General features: G+C 40.0%; 1 protein-coding gene across 9 annotated transcripts in view; it reads left to right on the top strand.

Annotated features, from left to right (window-relative positions):
- Pam (peptidylglycine alpha-amidating monooxygenase) overlaps positions 1 to 21115 on the top strand; it is a 273258-nt gene that overhangs the window by 115905 nt on the left and 136238 nt on the right. The gene's annotated exons all lie outside the window — the stretch shown is intronic.

Here is a 21115-nt window from a genome sequence, read left to right as displayed (position 1 = left end):
CCAGACTTGTCACAGAGCATGTGAAGTCGAACGAGGTTGCTAGGCATCCCATTAGCACACGCAAGAAGCTCACAGCACCACTGCCGTGTATAGTGTGTACAAGGTGTTTCATTAAGCATGGAAGGCCAGAATTAATTATGCTCTGCAGCTAGGCAGTGTGGGGATTTATGTATGTCATTAAAAGATAGCCCCGTGCTTTTGAAGGGCTGCAGCCAGTGAGAGGCCTGGATGTGGGAGAGACATCTGATGACTCAGTCTTACAGATAATGCACGATTTCCTCTTTTCCCCTTTTAGCACTGGGAAAATAAAAGTATTCCATTTATTGAGGAGAAAATGATTTTGAAATGGACAACCAGAAGCTCTAGAAAATACACAGGCCTCTTACTTCAGGGTAATATCTGACAGTATTTGAAGACTTGAGTATGATTATCTGTAACTACTTTACAGCTATGTAAGACACAGCCTACATATCTCCTCATGCCATGTCACCAGGCAGATACCTCTTCTGCACATTTTGTTATTTCTGTCCTGGTCCTGAATTTTATAATTACATTCTTTAGTATTTAACTATGAAACTAAAACAGAACAAGAAGACCACAATCCCCCACACACAGAAGAAATGAGTTGTTTGTTAGTTTGTTCCCTGTTTTAAAATGTGGTTTTTAACTACATTTCTTTAAGCTTCATTGCTTCTCTTTTAGTATATAAAATAATCACTAATTTGTCATCTACTTTTCTTTTTTTCTTTTTTGTAAAGATTGTTTCCCTCTATACTGTGAGTTGCCCCCAAAACTCATGGTATTCCTCCTGCCTTGGCCTCCCCACTGCATGAGAGACAGGAATGTGTTAGCATACCCAGCTTCTGTCTAAAACAGTCTAAAAGACATCTTGTCTTTTATAACATTCCCCACAAGAACATCACTGTTTTAATCAAATAATCAGTTAGCACGATTTGAAAACATCGTTTTATGCTTATTATTGAGTAACAGCAGTGATAGACAATTCTCTCGCAACCACTACTCTCAGAATGAGTAACCAGAAGAGTTGATTTAAAAAAAAATGTAGGAGAATCTCTGTTTTCATAAAATAAACCTTTATCCGATTGTAGAATCTTACACAGAAAGAAAGCATGCAGTATTTAAACTGTTGCTGTTGGTCTTGCACTGTATGTAGGCCCAGGACTCTGCCTCGAGCGGTGGCCATTTTTTGGTTGCCTTTGCAGCAGAATTGCTCTCCTCTGCGCTCTTTCTCTAAGACCTCGTGGTTCCCAGGAGTCATCTCAAGAGGGGGAATAAACTGACTGGGGCTAGCAGATGGCTGGATCTGGCTTCCCTTCCACAGTGATTGACTGCACAAAAGATCTGTGTCCCAGAGTAGCCCAATCAACTATTAGGACTTTTGCTAAGAATGCATCTTTCTCTCTCACGTGTGTGACAAGCGTGGAGTCCTGGTATCACTAGCTTTATGGGAACGTCGCGCCTAGAACAGTACAATAGAACACATTATAGAGAGGCTGACCCAGTGGATGTTGTTGGTCATCTCAGTCTTTTTGGCACCATTGCTTATGTTAGCCTAGTTCATCCAAGCTGGGTTGAGGTTTGTCTCGCTTGCAACTGTGACTCGCAACTGGATGGGTGATCCGGGTGATCTGAAACAGGTTCGACCTGGTTAGAATGTTTCACCACCTCCAGTTGAACCAGCACCATTTGTGGAAAAGGCTATCTTTTTTCCATTGGATGTTTTCAGCCTCTTTGTCGAGTGGCCATAGGTGTGTGGGCTCATTTCTGGATCTTCAATCCTGTTCCATTGATCCTCCTGCCTGTCACTGTACGAATACCATGCAGTTTTTAATACTATTGCTCTGTAGTATTGCTTGAGGTCAGGGATACTGATTCCCCCAGAATTTCTTTTGTTGCTGAGAATAGTTTTAGCTATCCTGGGTTTTTTGTTATTCCAGATGAATTTGAGAATTGCTCTTTCTAACTCTGTGAAAAATTGAGTTGGGATTTTGATGGGTATTGCATTGAATCTGTATATTGCTTTTGGCAAAATGGCCATTTTAACTATATTGATCCTGCCGATCCATGAGCATGGGAGGTTTTCCCATTTTTTTGAGGTCTTCTTCCATTTCCTTCTTCAGAGTCTTGAAGTTCTTGTCATACTGATCTTTCACATGTTTGGTAAGAGTCACCCCAAGATACTTTATACTGTTTGTGGCTCTTGTGAAGGGGGTCATTTCCCTAATTTCTTTCTCAGCCTGCTTATCCTTTGAGTATAGGAAGGCCACTGATTTGCTTGAGTTGATTTTATAACCTGCCACTTTGCTAAAGTTGTTTATCAGCTATAGGAGTTCTCTAGTGGAGTTTTTGGGTCACTTAGGTAGACTATCATGTCATCTGCAAATAATGATAGTTTGACTTCTTCCTTTCAAATTTGTCCCTTTGACCTCCTTATGTTGTCGAATTGCCTGAGCTAGTACCTCAAGTACAATATTGAAAAGATAAGGAGAAAGGGGGCAACCCTGTCTAGTCCCTGATTTTAGTGGGATTGCTTCAAGGTCTGGCGGTTCCTCCAAAAACTGGGCACCTCAGAAGATCCTGCTATACCACTCCTGGGCATATACCCAGAGGATTCCCCACCATGTAATAAGGATACATGCTCCACTATGTTCATAGCAGCCCTATTTATAATTGCCAGATGCTGGAAAGAACCCAGGTATCCCTCAACAGAAGAGTGGATGCAAAAAATGTGGTATATCTACACAATGGAGTACTATTCAGCCATTAGAAACAATGAATTCATGAAATTCTTAGGCAAATGGATGGAGCTAGAGAACATCATACTAATTTAGGTGACGCAGACTCAAAAGATGAATCATGGTATGCACTCACTAATAAGTGGATATTAACCTAGAAAACTGGAATACCCAAAACATAATCCACACATCAATGAGGTACAAGAAGAAAGGAGGAGTGGCCCCTTGTTCTGGAAAGACTCAGTGAAGCAGTATTCGGCAAAACCAGAACGGGGAAGTGGGAAGGGGTGGGTGGGAGGACAGGGGGAGAGAAGGGGGCTTATGGGACTTTCGGGGAGTGGGGGGCTAGAAAAGGGGAAATCATTTGAAATGTAAATAAAAAAATATATCGGAAAAAAAAAAAGAATGTCTCACCACATCCCTTCAGCAGTCTCCATCTAACATACTCTGCTTACTGACTGACCGACAGACGTTGCACCTTGTAAGCATTCATGAAACATGACAGGCTGTCAGTGACAGCCAGAAACAAAACCTCTCTCTTCCTCACCATGGCAGTCTTGGTGAGGTGGCCACAGATGTGTGAGACTGGAGGTATGTGGTTTTTTTTGGGGGGGAGGGGGGGTGGAGCAACCACTCTTGCCTTACAATGTGGCTAAAACTGGAGCTAACACAGACCTGGGTCAGCAGAAAGGAGACAGAAGCACAAGGAGAATGAAGAGTGTTGGTATGAAGAAACTAAAGGTAGAAGGGAGATGGGAGCTGAGCAAGACAGGCACAAACCTGAAAGGAAAAGAAAATGATCGAGACAGAGAATAAAGAGGGGAAGCAAGACGTTGGTGTCAATAGCCAAGAGAGGTCCAAGAAATACGTCATCCAGTCTAGCGGTTAGGAAGTACTGCTTCTGTTTTAGAAATAATGTGTGTGGCAGAGATGAGACCTGACAGAACTCTCTTGCTTGAGAAATAAAACTGTAGGTTGCCACAGGAAGGTGAGCAGATATACAGATGAAGTGGAGGAGACCTTAGGCGTAATCCGCATAGTAGGAGAACTAACTGAGTGCACAGATGGAATCCAATCCTAGATTATTGTCATGCTAAAATGAACCCTGTTGTGTCAGGTCTCTGCACTGAGGTTCTTCCCAATACCATAGAAGTTCAGAACGGCCGTTAAAAGTTGCTCCACTAAACCTGAACCAGTTTGTTCAGGAAAAGTAACTGGGACTCTATTACCATATCATTTTAAAATTTTATTTTATTTATAATAGTATGTGTATGAAAGAGAGGAAAGATGAGAGGAAGAGAGGAGGAAGAAAAGAAAAAAGCAGAGAGGAAAGGGAAGAAAGAAGAGGAGAGGGGAGAGGAGAGGAGAGGAGAGGAGAGGAGAGGAGAGGAGAGGAGAGGAGAGGAGAGGAGATATGCCAGTGTGTAGAAGTCAAAGGTCAACATTCAGGAGTTGATATTTCCCTCCACTGTAGAATCTGGCAATAAAACTCATCGTCAAGTTTGTGAGGCAAGCACCTTTTACCCGCTGTGCCACCTCACCAACCTCCAGTATACAGTTTTGTTTATTTGTTTCAGTCTTTAATGTTCTTCATATAATCAAAACTCAAGTAGATTCCCAGGAATTATGTGGTCAGTAGAGCATTGCTTTGTGTTCATCTGGTACTGTATTCAGTCCTCAATAACAAATAGTAAAACCAAGAGACAAAAAACAAATAAGCAAACAAACAAAACTAGAAGGAGAACTAAGGAGCATGGAGAGCCTGAGAAATGTCTTCCCTAGGGAAGAGCAGCAATTGATTATCTTGTACCAAATGCTTAGGCCTGAAAACATAAAGTAACATTACACAGGGTAAGCAGATTGAATTTATATATTTAGGAACATACACACACACACACACACACACACACACACACACACACTAAAATTAATGTACATTTTCAAGAGAAGGCTAGAGATTTTAATTTTCCATTTTTTTTATATTTAATCTTATACCTCAGGGAGTAGGAGGGAGGCATCTGTGCATTAAAAAACTACCTGTGACTATCAATTTTCTCAGTAAGATTTGGGTTCTTTTTACTATGTTCTGTTCCTTTTAAGCATTTTTCAGGGAGAGAACATATTTTTGAGTGTTCGGGTGTTTATTACACATTACTATTATTGCACACTTTATAAACATTGTCTAATTAAATAACAGACAAGATCCTACTCAAGGTCCTATTTTATTCATTTTTTTTTGGCATAAGAAATTGAGTCCAAGAGAGATTAAAATAACCTGACCACAGCCAAATGTCCCGTAAATAGAACACAACTTCAAATTCACATTAACTTGAATCTGAAACTAATGCTTATTTTATAATTCTGTTCTACGAATCTGTTAACAGTTGATGTGAGGAGAAATTTAGCTACTATCAATGGTACAATTGACTAAAAGACAAAGTAGCTATGTACCTCATACACCAAGAGGCATAACTATCATATATAATGAATAATAATACATAGTAACAGAGAATGTTGCTGTTTATTTTATATGTGTATATTTAAATATACATACTTATAAAAATATGTATAATTATTTTGTTAAACAAAATACAGATTGCTGAGTCCATCCAAAATCCCCAAATAGGCCCTTCTTAAACACTTCCATACAAGAAGAAAGGAAGGCTGTTGATCTGAACTTTCAGTAACTTCTCATCCCCTAATTGTTAAAAGATACATTAAAAAGCAAGTTTACCCTATTTTGTTCAAAAATAGCTGGAACAAAATATATAGTTGTTCTAAATAGTCCTATTTAGATAGGACTATTTTCCACCAGTCCTATCTAAATAGAAACCATAGTTCAGCATACTATTTCTTAACATGTTGGATAGTAAATGCTTCCCCTTATGTGGTATACAGCCTCTTGACTATTATACTCAGAAAGCAGCTATAGAGAACACGGAAAGGAAGGGCTTAGCTCTGTTCCAAAATGGAATTAAATCTGCCAAAATAACCAGCCAGCTCATGGGCTGCGATTTCTCTGTCCCTAACTGAAACAACCGCATCTGTCATTTAGGCTAATAAATGGATTTAACCTTTGGTATCTCATGAACCTTGACTGGCTTACAGAACAGGAAGAATAGAAGTATCAATGCAGGGTTATCAGTCCCTTCATCTGTTTTCCTTAGTATTCAGTATTCATATTTAAATGATCCTGTAAGCCTGAGTTCTTTTATTTGGAACATTGCATTTCCTACTTCAATCATCTCAGTAAGTAGCGATTCCTGCTATATAATTTTTCCAGGTAAAATACACTAGCATCTTTATCAACATGACATTCCCTCTCATGGCTTATAAGCAATATGCCAGTACATTCTATTGGTGTCATCAGCAAACACAGCAGCATCCAGACTTCGTCACCATAGCCATCTCTCCCATTCTTTTGGAGAACCATGTGTTCTTCTTACACTATTATGATATCTCTAACTGGCCTGCTTTGTACCTTTACATCCCTAGAATGTGCTCTACACAGCAGCCGTGAGGATCTTATTAAAGTCGAAGTCGGGCCATGTCACCCTTCTCGACACTTCAGATGTTGCCAACACCACTAAGACTTAAAACTAAAAAGGACTTAAGAGTTAAAAGTCCTTTAAAGCAACCCTCCACAGCTCTTCGTCTGTTCCTGATGCCTTTTCCAGTCTTTGCTCTTACCCCTCATGCTTGTGTTAGAAGTCATGTCAGAGGTAAACAAAACTGGCTGCCACAACGCTGTGAGGCACATTTTGAATGGTGATAACTGTTGCAGCGAGATAGAAAATCCTGTGTGAACTGCAAGCAACTGCAATTTCTGCTGAAGTGACTGAGCACTGTAAAGGGGGGGATTAGGGAGTGAAGGCATGGAGTAAACAACTGGGACTCCGGAGAGTCGGGAAAGGAAGAAGTTACAAGGATTAGTCAGGATAGATGAGATTGGACCAGAGCAGTCTGCTTGCTGGCAGTGGCCAAAGTTGTTATTCTGTCCACTTCCAGGGTCTGGGAGCCAGAGGCTTTGTTTTCTCAGGTGTGGCTAGGCTAGACAGCAAATTTGTTTCCACAACTAGAATTTTCTTAAGTAAGCACTTTGAGGAGGTTCCCATTTCATCTTAGTGATGCAGGGTCAAGCTGCAAAACAGTCAGTCTTTATTCAGGTTCTTGTAGATGAAGATTAAGCCTAGCCAAGAAGAGTTGGAAGAGCCTGTTTTGGGCTGGATCAAGGGGATTCTGTTAGCTGTGGGAGGTGCAGGACTAGCTGCAGCATCTTAGATGAGATTTTTCTGTCGTTTCCTTTGTATAATGGGACCGACAGTTTCTGATGAGATTGAGGATGAATCCATTAATATGTAGAAAGCTCAGTAAATGTTATCATACTAGAAAATATCGAGTCCTGTACAGTGAGCCCACAGGACTGTTGAAATGAACCATGAGGATCATCTAGAGCATTGAGAACATGGTGACAATGCCTCATTAGTTAGAACCATCACAGGCAAAATATTCTGGAACACCTTGTAGAAGAAGGTTAGAATCTACATCTCTCTCACATTTCCTAAGAAAAACATCTATGGAGACAAACAGTAAAAGTTGAAAAATGTGGTGAGGAAAGATCATTGAAAAGAAAAATTTAGCATGTCTATAAAGATCTAGAACTAAGATTATGAACAAATGAATGTATCAGGAGTGTACCCTTCATAATTTCATCTTTTAAAAAGTCGACTGATAAATTAAAAGGTCATTGTATCCGGTAACAAAAGTTATATGTCTTAAGTACCAAAGTATCATTTCAGATATATAAAATAAGTCTTTGTAGATGATTGAAATACGATTGGGTAAAATTGACTGAAATACAATTGGGAAGCCATATGTGAGTGCTGGGGGGGGGGACTCAAAACTCAACATGAGGATCTGAGTTCAGATCACCAGCACCATGTGAAAGGCTAGGGGTGTGGCTCAGTGGATGTGAGTGCTTTCAGCGTGAGCATGAGGCCCTTAGTCTAGATCCTAGCAAAGTATAAAAAGGCGCATCTGGCTTCCACTCACCTGGGATCCAGTGCTGTGAAGTACAGAGGCAGAGGGTTGCTAGGGCTTGCTAGCTGCCATCCCGACTCCAGAAAGAGCCTGTCTTAAAAAATTGGAGTAATAGTGTAGAGTCCCTGACACACACATGTTCCATGCAAGTATGTATATACACATATATGTGAGTGTGAAGTGTGATTCTGCCCTAATTAAGCCCGTTTAACACAAAACCCTGATAGACACCTGGGTGGACTTTCTCATCCATTTGGTGATATGTGCTTAGCCAGACAACCAAGATGCAGAAAGAAGTGCCTGTAGTTCCAAACCTTTAAATAGTAGAGGAGGATTGCAGCAGATTTTTAAAAATATTTTATCTGTTTTATCATTAAAAACATCATCTCTTATTTTAATACTAACTGTTGAATTTATTAAAAAAACAAAGTAAACAATATCCCCCTTGAAAACAGCACAGTGGGCCTTGTGTTCTGATATAAACCTCTAATGTTTAGAAATCTCTACTGGGGTTTTTTCTGTACAGTGCCTCTAATTGATAAAATTTTAATTCCTATTCCTCTGCTTTGCAGCACTGCCATTAAGGGACACTGATTAATTAAAGAGTTTAGGAAAGTTGTTACATGTTTAAAAGCAAATAGTGGCAGATTTGTAGGGGGGGTGCATTTTTCTATTATGGCCAGTCCGGAAGACATTTATGGAAGGCATCTGTGCACTTGTTTCTACATTAATGAGGACGGTGATCTTCCCTGCACTTATTAGCCACCAGGAAGATCTGCTGTTTCTCTTATTTTCAGATACACGTAGACTGAATTAATATTTCACTAACTCTATTCAAGAAAAGCCTTTGGAACCATTCTGCATGGATTCTTTGAAAAAAAGAAAAATACAGAGTATGTTCTTTCAAGGCAAGGATAGCTTTTCATGCACGGTGCACTGTACCTGGCTTAAGATAAGGAGACAAATCAGATGTGTACATTACAGGGATAACTGCCCCTTCTAGCAAGCTTCAGAGAGCAATGCTGGAGAGCAATGTATATAAAATTTCTAGTGTACCATGTCTCACTCCCACCTTCAGCTAATCTGGTATTAAAGGAAAACATTTGCCATGGCAACATTGATTTAGAAAGGGCCAGTGGTGTTTCTGAGAGCTTAAAATATTTCCATAGATCTCTATTCACACACAAGTTAACACTTCGATGGCCTTATTTCATAATTTTGTAGATAACTAAGAAGGTGTTACCTGATTAGATTTAGGTGTTACAGTTTGGAAACAGAACTATAAAAATTAAGCTCACAACAGAAACTGGCATCACCTTAAATAAAAACAGAAAAACTCCACAGAAGTATTTCAGCCCACATTATTTATAGGATTGAACATCTCGTGCATTGAGCCTCCAGAATTAGGGTTAAATCATTTGCTTCCAACTAAATTATCATTTAGCTGAGGAAATGCAGATTCTGTTGACTTCAGTTTCCACAACTCATTATGCCAGATATAATATTAAGTTTTGACACTGTAGATGTGTTAAATATTAATTTTATCTCCTTAATCATTTTTTCATAAATGTCGTAGCACTACCCAGAGGTGGTTTCCTGTTGTGTTTTCATTTGTTCAAGGCGGTGTGTGAAAGCGGTGGGGAGAAGACAGATTGGTAGCTGAAGTAAATGTGAATTAGCCAGGTGATTGTAGTGGGGACAAACAAGTTTAGAAGTTAACAAATGGTAGCTATGTTGTTATTCTGCTATTATAGCCACTCCATGGTACCAAGTGGAGAAAATTGTGCCCAAGGAGTCAGGAAATGAAGTTCATGCCCTAAATAATCTAGAGCTGAAAGCAAAAATTTACCTTACTCAACATGAAATTTTTGTCTCCACAAGAGGTAAATATCATTCTACCTTGTACCTATCATTTCGTTAATCAGCACAGTACGTTGGAGTTTGGAAACCCATAGACATCAATTATGGGACCTGTAGTCCTTCAGTCAAAGGTGGTGGGAGTCAGAAGAAGCACATAAGGTGTCCCATGCACTTGCTGCCCACTGATCTAATTCTGTTCTCCACTTTGGTTGGAAAAACAAGCCAAAAAAAGAAAACCCCCTCTGATAGCCCAAAGGTCAAGTCTCCAACTCTCCACTGTCTTAAGGCTTTGGAGTCTGCTGCCCCGTGGAAATCTCTAGTTGATTAGAAAATGGTGTCTTTCTTCTTACCACTACCTTATGCAGTGTGTTCTCCCCAAGATCTCAAAGTGTCAGCTGTCAAAAAAACTTAGGAGATGCTTGAATCTTAGATAGTTTGCTTTCTTTTACAAACGAACCCCTCTCTAGAATATATTTATTGTAGGTGAGAAATTTTTAAGGGGGATGTTTGCAAACCTGTTTCTGCCTGTTTCATTTACATTTGTCGTGAAGAACATTAATTTAGTTAAGATAATGCTGTCTGCTCATGTCAGTCAACGCAGGACATCACTGAGAAGGCACTTTCCCTGCAAGGCAAACTGAGACCTTGTGAGTCTCGGCATGTGTGTCACGTGTCTGAATTCACAGAGTCAATTCAGGCTTTTACAGCTCAGAACCTCACATTAGATATGAACTCTACCACTGAGCTATGCCCACAACCCTACAGTTTCAAAGGCCATTTATGCCAGAGCATGGGAAAGAAAATTATTCTTTCAAATCCTTTCTTAATAAATATCAGTCTTCTGGGCTATTTCTTAGCCCCTCTACAGCCTTTCAATATCTTGTCATTTTTGTTCCCTATATTCCTTTCTCAGTATTTAGATATCATTCACTGTCATTCCCTTAACATATTGTGTATTATAATGAATATAATAATCTTGCTACTATTACATTATTTATAATATTACCTTTGTGGGAGAAGCAGGAAGTCTGCCTGTATATCACTCTGGGCCATCTCCCAGATAATGTCATATCTCTTCATTGAAATAAGTGCAGTCTGTCTTTCTTGAGATACACTGTATAGATTTCCTATGTATATTCTAATCATTAAAATGATAACAAAATGAAACAATACATTATAACAATAATGTGATAATGAAACAAAATGAAACAAAACAATAATACAATAATGTGATAATTAGCTAAATCTAGAAGTCTGCGGAAACAATGTGCTTTCCATGGTAAACATGTGCAGTTTTGTCCACCAGTTAAAATCAGTTCCTTAGGACAATAGACAAACATCGCATGTGTTACTTATGATTGTGTGAATTTCCACTAGTACCATCTTATTGAAGTCCTGACCAGACTGATAGCAATACCTCCTGATCAGACTGATGGTCTTGTCCATTGCTGTATCCACCGAGCCTAAAATAGTGCTTGCTGACTGACAAAAATCCATGAAGTAAAATTTAAATAAAGGAAAAGGAATTCTCTCCATCTCATGAATACCATCCACCCCCACACCTGCCAGTGTGTATTAATGTGGATTATGAGTCATGAGCCTCACCCCCAGTCCCTCCGAGTGGAAGTGGCATTCCTACGTTCAATGCTTTTATTTCAACTGCTTCCTAATTTTGCACTTTTGCACGATTTTTTCCTGACTTTTATCAGCTTATTTGGTGTATACCTAAAGTTCGGGAATTTTAAGTGTACAATTTGGTAAACATTTGCAAGTATGTGCCTCTGAGTAATGGATACAATAAGAACATTTCTATCGCCCCCGAGAGCTCTCTGTGTGCCTGTGTGCACGCTCTATCCCTTCCTCACTGCCCACTGGTCTTTCTGTGGCTGTGGCTTGGCCTTTCCCAGATTTATATTTCTTATGAACACAATTACACAGCAGAGTCTTTCGCCTGACCTTCAAGCATCATCTATAATAAGTGACCTAGGTCCGCTCTACCTTCATTTTATTAGGAGGTGTAGTTATAGAGGAAGCTGTTCTAATGGCATTCGACCCCACAGCTTGTGCTTTTAATCATTACATTATTATTGTTTTGAATCAAAATATTTATCTTAATACTTTCTAATGTAGCTTTCCTAGTAAAAACTTTTTTCTCTAAAATCTGTTTGCTGTATCATGGTATGGCGTTAATTGCCATATAGCATAGATGGCATATGGTCTGCCATATTAGATCATGCCCCATCTGTTCATCCCCAAATCCCCATTTCCTATCATATTTAGTGCATTTGTTATTCTCTTTGTTTAAGTGCTATTTCTTCTTTTATGCAGACACTTTTATGAGTGTCTGCATGCATGTATGTGCACATACATATGTATCTAGTGTCCATGTAGGCCTGAAGAAGGTTCAAGATATTAGAGCTAAAGTAGAAGAGTTATGAAATGCCCTAAGAACAATGTTCTTAGCCCTTGAGCCATTTCTCCAGTGCCACCATTTTTTTTCACTTGTAAGGAGTTGTCTTTGAACATCTGAACACTCTTGGTACCTCTTTGTGTTCCTTGCATCCTCCGCTGTTGAGACCATCTTCCATTGATTTATAAATCTGAGTCCCTTGTCCTGTGAACCTACCTGAGTCTCTTAAACTGATCTGCAGGCCATAATGTAGATATTGTTGTCACTTGTGGTGGCCCATACTTCTTTTAATCTTCTCATTCTAAAACTAAGGGTCTCTGAAAGAAAGCAGCAATGGCATATTATTCCTCTTAGTGCACAGTCTTGCCGGGGCGTGCTCAGAGAACAAACAACTCTCTCCATCTGTACTTAAAAAGAAGCTTGTTCCTTCTTGCCAGTTCTCCAGAAGTCTCTGCTTACCTATTGCTTTGTATATGTAGGAAGCTGGCTCAAGGCCCAGTACCAGTTGTCTGAGTCATTAGGATTACAACTCAGTGCCTTGGAAAGTGCTTGATCCCCACTACGCATTGCTAGGTACTTGTTAAGGATGCTTAGGTACTGACCTGAGGAAACAGGTGACTCAGTTCGTGAAGTGTTTGCTATGGGAACATGAGGACCTGAGTTTGATCTCTAACACCCATGCGAAAGAGTCAGTCTCCCCAGTCCACGTCTGCAGTTCCAACACCGAGTAGGCAGAGGCAAAAGAAATTAGACTGGTCCTCCAGTCTGGCTGAATTGATGAGCTACTGGCTCAGGGAGAGACCCTGTCTCAAGCAATGCAGAAAGTGGCCAATCAAGACAGCTACTCCCTTTGATTTCTCATTGCCACATGCCTGCACACACACCAAAAGAATGGTTTATTTGTTGGCTGTGTTCTTTGGTCAGAGAACAAAGCATGTTAGCAAATCTAGATTGATTAGGCAACTAGACTTCAAAGGAGATTATGGTTTAGTGTGCATCCTGTCTCTTTGGTTGACATGGTTAGAACCACATCAAGCTGTTTAGGGCCTTAGACACTAAATTTAGGTCTTCCTTCGAAACCTTATAAAATCTGTCCTTTTCCTGCTGTTTAATTCCCTGTACTTCCTGCATTCATTCTCAAGTCTGTTGGCCATGCTCTGTTCTTACTGAGCTTTTGCTTGCACCCCCACCCCCACCACCACCACCAACAACAACAACAGCAACAACAACAACATCTGACTTAAAAAGAAAACAACTGTTGTTTTGAGAGATAATCTTACTGCTGCCCAAGATAGTTTCCATTTCCTAGGCTCAAGAGACAGACCTACCCTCAGCGTCCTGAGGTCAGAGACTCCAGATGTATGTCATCCCCAGCTCCTTCTCTCCTGATTAACCTAGTTAACACATTCTGGTCTTCCAGATTTCAGCCTAGGTATCAGTTTCTCAGAGAGAAAGCCCTTCAACTCTCCTCCACATCCTCTTTTTAAAAGAGTTATCTCCTTTCTGGACTCTCTATTTCTTCAGGGGACTAGCATTCAAAACTGAAGGAAAAACTCATTGTTAAGTGCCTTTGTTTCTCCAGTAGGCCTACCTACCACACTAGGACAGGAAAAGGCATCTTCTTTTGTTCACTGTAGTATTGCTTTAATCCAGTGTGTGTTGATATGAAAATCGATGTATGTTTCTGCAATAGACAGGTATATGGAACATAGATTTTAAAAAAGGGACGAGTCTTCACTGCAACCTCATTGCTAAAGCCTTTATCCAGATTGATGGTAATAACTTCAGGTCCATCTCCTTTCTCACTGGGCCTTCCCCGTGTCTTAGTTTCACCCAAGTTGTCTTACAGAACCGTGCTCATGACTCGTGGCACATATGCCTACCTCCCTCCCTCCCCACATCCAACATGACATCCAATACATCTAAATTCAAATTTAGATCTTATTAAAATTCTCTCACCGAAATGAGGAGACACATTCTACTGAAATCTAAATCCTCCCCATCGCCCACGCCCTTTTATGTAGCTCTCCTCAGTCTTTGCAGCTTGTATTCTCAGACTTTCCAGACCTGTAACTTCAGTGCCAATTAGTAGCTATCAGTGTCTCTGTATCTCATGGTTTTGTTCCAATTAATTATTTAGCTCTGAGAGTCTTTCTCCTGTGCTCTTTATCTAAATTTTCCCCTCTAGGATTACAATTCAGCCTCTTTTTAGAGCCTCCAGAAGCTGAAAGGAACCCAGATCACTTCTTTTTGTTTGTGAGGCTTAGATTTTATAATTCTTTAAAAGCAAACACAAGAACAGAGATACAAACTCAGGGATGTATTTTGTGTGCTAGGTATTCTCCATTGGCTTATCCAGATGGACTTTTCCGTCCTACTGTAAGGTTACAAGGGATAACCTTTGTGGACATGTCCTTGAGGATCTGCCTTGTTCTCCAGATTCCTTATTGACTTTTTTGGGCAGTTTTTCCTCTTTTTACATCATAGGACTGGATAGGAATAGCTTGCTGCTTTTTTAACCTCTGGGATGTTCTGACATCCTTTAGTGCTTCCTTTAGCCTAGCCCACATCTTTGCGCCTGTCTCCTTGGTTACATTCTCTTCAGTTGCCCCATTGATTTGAACCTTCCCATTCCTAAGAGAAACGTGGTTAAATTGTTTAAAGATTAAGGGTAACATGTGAATGCTCTCATCCAAAAATGATTGGGTGAAAAGTTCTGTTCACTGGGTCTGGAAAATGAGTGAGCCCAGTGTGCATTGCAAGCACTAGAGTCTGCTCACAAAGTGAGGGTTGGGAATGAATCGTTTTCCATCCTTCCATTGGTCCCTCACACTCTGTAATCTGTGAGCTGACAAGGCCTCTGTCTGGGAATGGCACCAAATTTAGTTTACTTTAGTTTTGTTTTTATTACTAGCAAATTTCCAAGCAATGGGGAGAAGGGGATATCTACAGAAGTGAAATGAAATATTTATGTTTATGATGTCACATGGACTGATGACATGTATAAGCATATTGGGAATATGGGAATTTGCAGGATATATGGTACTTGATTGATCATTGGCTATGTGATGAATACATACCCCTTGTAGTTTACACGATAATATTTGTGCAGTTTTTCCTTCTGAATTATTAATACCATCTTTGAAGTTAGGAAATTACAATGAGATAAATTGGACTTGATACCTTTAAAATAAAGTAAAATAAAATGCCTGAAGGAAAAAAGTATTCAGTGCAACTATTTTTGGAGCAGTGAGCCCTTTAAAAAAAGGCTCTTAGTCATGTTCATAACAAAATCAGCAAACTAATTTGGCCAAGAGTTTCATTGCCAGGTGGCCCATGAACACACAGAAGAATTAACCAAGGCTCCAGCCCTGAGAGCACAGCCCAGTCCCTGGAAACAGAGTGGTAGAAAGAGCTTTTATGTAACTGCCTGTTGCTAAAATAGAGATGTTTATTACATGCAGAGGAAAATCAAAGAGCGATCCAAAGAATGTTTTTATATTTGATTTTATAGTTCCTCTTAAAAGTTCAAGGAAAAAGATGCAAAAATTGGTTGGAGTGTTTCTTTTATGGATGGAAGTCTCAGAACAATGAAAATGTTGCTCAGAGACGGCAGGGACAACTCAAATGGCTTTGCCCTTGATCACTATAGTTAAATGCATGACACCATCTTTAAATATGAGAAGCCCATACATGTCGTTCCACTTCTTTGGACAGAAAAGGCCTCATTCTTTAGAATTTTACATTAATGTGGACCAACTGACTCTCCATCTCTTACATTGCTGCTGAATATCACTGGGCTTACTGGGCTGGCCCAGTGTTTTGTACACTCTTGTTCTTGTTTGTCTTGCTTCACTCTTAAGGAGCTGCAGCTGGAAAAATCTAGATGAATATGTTGAATTGACTTTGCTTTCACTTGACCAAATGAAACAACTTCCCAAAAGTTCCCAACTACAATGAGCTACAAGCCAGTGAACTACAATGAGTTCAGACGTCCGAAGATTAACATTAGAGTTATGAGGATTTGCTTTTGATTCCACAAATGTGCTGGTCTGACCTTTTGGTTGTCCATAAAAGACTCCTCCTTCGTGCTGACATATGTTTACCATGCTTCCATTCCAGTGTTTGCCTTCCTTGGCTCAACTTAACCTGGATTTGACAAACACAATTGTATTCTGTGTACTTTTCTTATGATGATTGGCTTAGCATTTGGTGTCGAGGTTCAGAAGAAGTTCCCCTGGAGCCAAAGTGCTTTAGGGATAGTGTTGTTATTGAAAGAGGCCTTGTGGAAGAGGCTTCCCCTATGCTGACCTTGGGTGTTGCATTTTGTGTATGTGCTTCTGGGAGTTCACTGGGTTCACTGCACCCATCATGTTAGGAAGAGACAGAAAACAAGGTCCAAAGACAAATCTGCAAACTGAAGTAACCTAATTCCTAATGGCACTGAGGTTGAAGTAATGTTCCTGGACCTGCCACGAATACATTCATTTTACTGAAGATGAATTCTTAGCCTTCTTGCATGTGGACAACATGCCATAGACATCTGATAACTTAGTACAGTTTTTGATAGTGTTCCAAAGTCTGTGTGATGATAGACTTAAGAAACAAAAACTCCTTAAGCACAATAATGCACTATCATTTTGTGCTTAGTGACCATGCCAGTTTTAAGTGCCACAAACGTGAAATAAAAGTTGAAGTGGAAATTTCCATGTGGAAAATTCTGCTAATGATTGCTATGTATGGGTGCACAGAGAACCCATCAAGAAGTAGAATATTATGCAGACTGCAGTAGTCACTGTGAAATAACGAAAGGCAGCACACGTTGTATATACTACTAGGTAAATTTTCGTGCACACGTATATGTAACAGTTACAGTCCATGCACTATTAAAACATACAAGCAAAATTAAGTCCTTTAATTTCACAATATAGCCCACCCATGCTGGCCTTGAACTTTTGATGCCTCAGTTTCTCACGTGTTGGGGTTTCACTCCTGCAACACCACACCCAGCTTTCATTCAGCACTTTGAGCTCCTGGTCTCATAACAAGGGAGAATTATTCTATGATGAATAATAAGTCATTTCTATGTCTTCTGGTTCAAACTATTTATTGAGCCATTCTCTCTTCTTCTCCTTTTTATTTGTCAGTATAGCACCTGGGTATTTGGAAAGAATGGCCTTGGGCATTTCCTGAATGGCCTTGGGCAAGAAAGTCTTGAATAGCTAGAGTGAATAGCTGTCATCTTTCCGTTGATGTCCACTCTGGAATTACTGAAGATGAATTCTTAGCCTTCTTGCACATAGACGATATGCCATAGACATCTGATAGCCTAGTACAGTTTTTGATACTGTTCCAAAGTCTGTGTTCCAAATTCTGGAATTGCAGAATTTCTCTCTGCTCAGGGACCGTCCTTTTACATGACTGCCATGTTTTCTTCCTATTCCCATGCTTGAAGCCATAATAACATGCCATCTAGAGGGCCAAATATCATTTATTTGAGAGAGGAATTTGGTTATAATAGTCTGGTTTTTTTTTAAAGTATTAGTCCCCTTACAAACATGTTGTGTCTCTAGAACTGAAGCCTTCCTTGCACAGACCTGTCAGATTTGTCTAAATACTCTGAAGTCTATTGGATGGGCACTTCAAGTCCTCCCTTTTAGTTTTAATTTGTGTTTCCCCTTACCCTTCCATTTGAAAGGGTGTTCACTTTTATGGGACATCACTTCACTAGTTCTAATGCATAACAGTGTATTTAAATCAGTGTGTACTGAAAGAATCCAAGAAGCCAAGTTTCACATTCTAAGATGTGTAGAACCCATCAGTCTATGAACATTAAAGGTTCCCTGTGTTGAAAAACCCTACTGTCCATTGATGCTTATTCCTCCATGACAGCATTTTCTGCTAAATATATTCTACTTAAGTAATATCAGTATTACTTGAATTTTTCTTATATTTTCTGCTTGGAATATTTCAAAAAATTTAAATAACCTATTGGCCCATGTTTTTCCTTCAGCCTTCTAAATATGTCTGGGTTTTGTTGCTATTCTTGCTATATTTATTGGTTTTCTGGTTTTCTTCTTCCTTTTTAAAAGATTTATTTATTTATTATATATAAGTACATTGATGTTGTCTTCAGACACTCTAGAAGAGGGCATCAGATCTCATTACAGATGATTGTGACCCACAATGTGGTTGGTGGGATTTGAACTCAGGACCTTTGGAAGAACAGTCAGTGCTCTTAACTGCTGAGCCATCTCTCCAGCCCTTATGGTTTTCTTCTTATGGATCTTCTTTTATCCTTTGGCCATGTGGCCTTCACTGAGGAAGCTGGTGGGAAGTGCTTGTGGTGAGGGTCATAGACCAATGCTTTGCTTGGAGATAGTGTCAATACCAGGACTAGAAAGGTTGGGGAAAGCCACGGGGATAACGAGTGTAGCTGGGGCTGAGCTTTACCTGGCCTTGACAAGGGCTTGAATCATATGAACAGAGTCAAAAGTCACAGGCCTTAGATGAGGATCCATAAGAAAGAATAGCTTAAAATACATTAGGGACAGTAACCAAAAGTTGAAGAAAATGAATATTGTGTTTTCACTATGCCTGTGAGAGAAATGTGGATCTAGCTTGGACTTCCATCCACAGCTGCTGCTGACCGTTGTTGGGGAGTTGGACTACAGACTGTAAGCCATCAACAAATTCCCATACGTTCTGTGACTCTAGAGAACCCTGACTAATGCCCTTGCTCAGTACTGTCTGACTTGGAGCTCAGTACTGTCTGACTTGGAGTAATTCTCTTCCTGTCTGGCAAAAGCATCTCTCTCTTTTTTTCCTTCACTCCGCCCCATTGTTCCTTGGCCACTGCATATTGCTGTTGGTTCTTCTGTGACTTCCTCTTTCTTTTTTTTTTTTTTTATCTTTGCTTGCCTTTACTGTCACAAAGCAAAATCCTAGTCGATACCCATTATTCAACTGCTGTGCACCTTTGATGTTATGTTATGCACTTTCTTTGTTGTTGTTGTTGTTGTTGTGCACTTTCTTGAGGCCCATGTTTTCCTCTGAGCTCCAGGTGACCTAATAGCCCTTAAAACTTTCGTGTTGATTTTTTCAAAAGTACCTCATATCTTTAATATTTTTGTCTTCTTGTGTTTTATATCTCAAATAGCAGTGCAAGTCATGTAAACCATGGATCTCAACCAGTGGTTCTCAACCTTCCTAATGTTGCCACGCCTTAACACAGTTCTTCCTGTTGCAGTAACCCCTCCGACCCTAAAATACTATTTGTTGCTACTTCATAACTATAATTTTGCTACTGTCATTAACTGTAAGGTAAATATTTTTGGAGATAAAGGTTTGCCGAAGGGGTTGTGACCCACAGGTTGAGAACCATTGATTTAGACTGTTATAGTTTCATTTCTGTGGTTATGATAAAGCACTCTAAGCAAAACAAAAACAAATACAAGAAACCACAAACAAGTTAAGTGGGGAGGATTATCTGGCCTATAGTTTCAGGTCACAGTCCATCACTGAGAGAAGCCAGTGGCGGAATTAAACAGGAACCTGAAGCAGAACAACGATGCTGCATGGGTCCCTTTGCAGCTTTGTGCTTAGCAAGCACCGTGGATAGGTCAGGACATCGACCCAGTAAACAGGGATGACCACGGTGCTGGGCCTTACTGCGTCAATGTTTTTACAGTCCAGACCGAATTCCACGGACATGCCTGGAGGACAGGGTGATCTGGTCAGTTCATCAGTGGGAATCCTCTCTCAGCTGTCAAACTGACAGCAGAGGATAACTAGGACCCAGGCCATCCCTGTCTGTGTTTCCCATTTCCACTCAAGCACACACCCAAGTTATCTCTTGCTTTTAACCATCCCCAAAACACATCCTCTTCTTGCCTGTTTGATCATCATCTCCTCGATTCAAACTGTTACCATCATGTCTATGAACACCTAAAGGTCTCTTTTACAAGATCTAATTCTTCCACCTATGTCAATTTCTATGAGAGATTTCAGTGGTTTACTATTACTGTCCAGAGAAAGAAAATAACTCAAGCCTGTGGCAGTAACGACAAGGCCTATGGAAGTCTCATCCGCTCTTCCAGTTCAGCTGAAAACATTACACTATGGCATCTACTTCTGCAGTCGCACCAAATTCTCTCCAATTATTCAGCCTTTGGTAAAACATTTTCCTAAACCATCGGCAGCTCTGCTACACTGGACAATTTCCTCAGAAGTACTCTCTCTTGTGACTACGTGGACATTTCCAATGTGTCACATAAAACAAAACTTTAATATCTATTTGTGTGATCATTGTCTGTAACATGGTAGTCTATAAACTATAAATGAGCTTTATACATTCCTATATCTGATTGTTGGGATTTGCTTAGCTGTTCAAGTTTGTCACTTGATTAAGTAAGAAATTTCCCTGTGGTGCGAATGTGGAGACTTAGCAATTAACAAGCATTAAAGACATGACTGTGACAAGATAGATATATTGCCACAGGACCAGGACCGGATCATATATAAACCATTTGGAGATGAAGGTGAAATACTATGTTTAGGATGGAGATGGCCAGGCAGAAGTCTTGCAAGTGGACAGAACAAGTACATTTGACTTACAGGTTTGTGTGTGTGCACATGTGCAGGCGTGTGCGCATGTGCATGAGCATACCTGCACCCCTATCTGTGATTTCATGCATACATGATAGAAAAAAGGATGTAACTAGCTAACAAAGGATGTAACAAAGTTCAGAATTGTAACTGATTACACATTTCAGACAAACTTAATGACAAGATGCCACTAGTGTCAGGTGGGGAAAGTGTCGGGTGTACAGGCCAGCAGAGTTTCGTTAACATAAGTAACCCCCATCCAGAAACCCTAGTGCAATTCTACGATTTTCATATTAAACCCTCTTGTAGCACGAGTCATTAATTATACTGATACAATGAAAAGTACGAACTTGTGGGGAGGTTCTGAGTAGCATCTTCTTTCGCTAAAATACCTTTGCCCACCATTGGCTCTTTCAGGGTTGTGATTCCCTAGGGGCCCTTG

This window comes from Apodemus sylvaticus, chromosome 9 (assembly GCF_947179515.1).
Source record: "Apodemus sylvaticus chromosome 9, mApoSyl1.1, whole genome shotgun sequence".
Lineage (NCBI taxonomy): Eukaryota > Metazoa > Chordata > Mammalia > Rodentia > Muridae > Apodemus > Apodemus sylvaticus.
The sequence above is the reverse complement of the archived record's forward strand: the minus strand, read 5'-3'. Positions and strand labels throughout refer to the sequence as shown.